Source organism: Elephantulus edwardii, unplaced genomic scaffold, assembly GCF_000299155.1.
Source record: "Elephantulus edwardii isolate Elephantulus edwardi_28Jun2011 unplaced genomic scaffold, EleEdw1.0 scaffold00208, whole genome shotgun sequence".
Taxonomy (NCBI): Eukaryota; Metazoa; Chordata; class Mammalia; order Macroscelidea; family Macroscelididae; genus Elephantulus; species Elephantulus edwardii.
Genome location: NW_006399958.1, coordinates 2,082,398 through 2,085,970, shown reverse-complemented (window position 1 = coordinate 2,085,970; position 3,573 = coordinate 2,082,398). Strand labels below are relative to the sequence as shown.

Genomic DNA, 3,573 nt, shown 5'->3' with positions numbered 1-3,573 from the left:
CCGTCACTGCATTATTAATTTCCAGTTGGAATTCCTCACCCTGAACCAGGGACCCTGTAGGTTTGAAAGAAGGGTCAGTCACAGCTCCAGTGCTCGCACCACTGCCCGTTCCCTTGCCCACTCACCTGCCCACAGCCGGGGCAGCGGCGGCAGCAGTAGCAGCAGCAGCAGCAACAGAAGCATTAGCATCTTTGGACTAAGAGACGTGAGGTCCTGGTGTGTCATAGGACTGAGAGGAAGCTCCAACAGGAAGCTTGGGCATGAGGTCAGAAAAGTGACCACAGACGAGGAACCTCACACCACGCTGTCAGAGCCCTGGAAGGAAATTGCTTCCACTTTCTAGATGAGGTTCCCATGGGGACCACACACATATCAAGTTGGGGTCCTACACCCAGCTCCTGGCTTTCTGTGAACTTCCCTCTCACACAGCACTCTCCACACCAGGAAAACAGTCTGCTGGCCAGGCTTCGAGGGTCACAGATTTTAGATGTCCAAGAGGGTCACTCCAGCCAGGTTTGGGATTCAGGAGGGGGCCAAGGGAGAACCATGTACTGCATAAGAAGGGAAGTGCTTCTGGAGTGAGGGAGATGCTGGCTGACAGGCTGAATGAATCAATTCAATCATCACATCATGCATATTTTCTATCCCTTCTCAGAGAATAGGCTGTCTTAGTTAAATAGGGCTGCTACAACAGAGATACCTTACAAGGATGACTTTGGCAAACAGAAATGTATTTTTTCTGAATGAATTCCAAATTGAGGGTGCTACCAAGGTGGCATCAGGATTGGTGGAAGATCTATTAACAATCTGCGTTATGCAGATGACACAACCCTGCTTGCTGAAACTGACGAGGACCTCATGCACTTGCTGCGGAGGGTCAAGGACTGCAGCCTTCAGTATGGACTGAGGCTCAATGTCAAGAAGACAAAGATTCTCACCACTGGACCAATTGGCAGCATCAGGATGGATGGCGAAGAGATTGAGATTGTTCACAGCTTCAGTTTGCTCAGCTCCACAGTCAACACTCTTGGCACCAGCAGTCAGGAAATCAAAAAGCATATCGCGATGGGAAAGTCTGCTGTTAGGGACCTCTCTAAAGTACTCAGGAGTAACGGTGTCTCTCTGGAGACTAAGGTGCACCTGATACAGGCCATGGCATTTGCAATCTCTTGTTATGCATCAGAGAGTTGGACAATGACAAGGGAGGACAGAAGGAGAGTGGATGCTTTTGAGCTGTGGTGCTGGAGAAGGGTACTGAATGTACCATGGACTGCCAGGAAAACAAACAGATTCATCTTGGAGAGGATTAAACCAAGCTACTCCTTGGAGGCAAGGATTCTGGGGCTTCGTCTGACGTACTTTGGACATGTTGCCAGGAGGGACTGGTCCTTGGAGAGGGACATCATGCTTCGGAGGGTGGAGGGACAGCGCAGGAGGGGAAGACCCTCTATGAGATGGGTTGATTCAGTGACTGGGGTAATCGGGATGGGTGTGTCAGAGGCAGTGCGGTTGGCGCAGGATAGAGCAGGGTTTAGGGCTGTTGTGCATAGGGTCGCTGTGAGTCGCAGACGACTCGACGGCACATAACAACAACAAAACAACCAAGGAGAAGGCTTTCTCTATCTGTGTCTCCTTGTTCTAGGAGTTTCCGAGCATAGAAACCTGGACCCAGAAGACACATTCCAGTCTTGGTTCTTTCTTGATAGTGATTCTGTTCTGATTCCAAGTTTTGGACTATGACTTCTTTTAGGGATATATGACATTTCACTCAAAATTGACTTATATTTTGGAGGGAGGGACACAATTCAAACCATGACCAACCCAAAGAGAAGACTATGAAAGATTTGACTGGAGACCTTCCTAGCCAATGGGGAGAGGGTCTGGAGAGACAGATGGTTAAGTACTCAGCTATTAAGTAAAGGCTGATCATTCAAATGCACCTGGGATGCCTCAGCAAAAGGACCTGGAAATCCGCTTTGGAAAATTCAGCCACCCCAAAGAAACCATAACCACCACCCAAGCAGATTTATGCACACCCATGTTTATTGCGGCTTTGTTCATCATAGCAAGGAGGTGGAAACAACCTAAGTGCCCATCAACAAACAAATGGATAGAGAAGTGGTGGTATATCCACACAATGGAATACTACGCTGCATTGAAAAAGAAGGAACTCATGCAATATTATGCAAAATGGGTGACCCTGGAGGACATTATGCTGAGTGAAGTATCTCAGTCACAAAAGGACAAATACTGCATAGTGCCACTGTTGTAAAACAGGAATGACCTCGGGATTGGGGGGAGACTGAGAGAGATGGGTTCAATAATGTATACTGCATTGAAACAGATGAGGGAGAGAACTGTTTAAAAGGTATGTATAATTAGGTATTATTGTCATGACCGGAGTCCAGAGTGAAGGCTGCATGGTGGAGTGGACCTGAGGGGAGGGATTGTAAAACAGTGAAAGAATTTTTCTTTTACTTTTCCAAGAGGATAGTGTACTTGAGGGGAGGGTTGGGAAAAGTGCAACAATGAACGAATGGAAACCCAAAGTGTCTATAAATTTTCATTGAAATTAGTAATAAATTTTAAAAAAATTGAGCCATTGAAAACCCTCAGGGCAATGTTCAACTCATGGGATGCCCCTGAGTGGTGATTGGCTTTCATGACAGCTGATTTGGTTTGTATGTTTGCTTTTTAACGAATATGGAGGCAGACACACAGTCAAGCCACTCCAGCTCTTTCTTACTAACAGTTGTAAGGAGGGAAGCCCAGGTGGAAAGGTTTGTGAGAGACCTTGCTGTATGTGTAGCCAGAAAGGGAGTTCTCTGGTACAAATAGGTGCAAAGGGACGGAGTAAACGAGTTCGAGACTCTGAGGGTATCAGAAAGGCATGGTTCACACACGTGGTTCTGGAGTTCTAGGGTTTCCAGACCTCAGTATTCACTGCACAGATGAGGCTCTGGAAACCAGGCACTGGGGGCAAATTCTGGGTTTGGAATTCATGGGACTTACAATAAGCCCTGGCTCCTTTCCCTCCAAATATGCTTGAGTTTGCTTTCTTACCGTATTTTTTTGCTTTGCTGCCCATAGCTTACACAGAAAGTTAGGTTTCCACTTGACAGTTTCACCACACATTACTCAATGGCATTGGGTACATTTTTCACAGTCTGTGAACAGTTTCTTTCATTGCATCCTGGTTCTTTTGTGCTCAGTGCTCTTCCAACCTGCCCTCTCTCTCATCTTTGCTTTAGGATAATTGTTGACTTTTGGTTCATGGAAGTATTTTTTTCTTTTTAAAAAAATTATTATTAATTTCAATGAAAATTTACAGAGACTTTGAATTTCCATTCATTCATTGTTGCACTTTTCTCCCCTCCCAACCCTCCCCCACCCAGTATACTACCCTCTTGGAAAAGGAAAAGAAAATTTCTTCCACTGTTTTACAAACCCTCCCCCAGGTCCACTCCACTATGCAGCCTTCCCTCTGGACTCCCGTCATGACAAAAATACCTAATCACATATCCCTTTTAAACAGTTTTCTCCCTCATCTGTTTCAATGCAGTACACATTATT

General features: G+C 45.9%; 1 protein-coding gene across 1 annotated transcript in view; it reads right to left on the bottom strand.

Annotated features, from left to right (window-relative positions):
* LOC102868048 (sialic acid-binding Ig-like lectin 8-like) overlaps nt 1-3,573 on the bottom strand; it is a 125,677-nt gene that overhangs the window by 38,151 nt on the left and 83,953 nt on the right. The gene's annotated exons all lie outside the window — the stretch shown is intronic.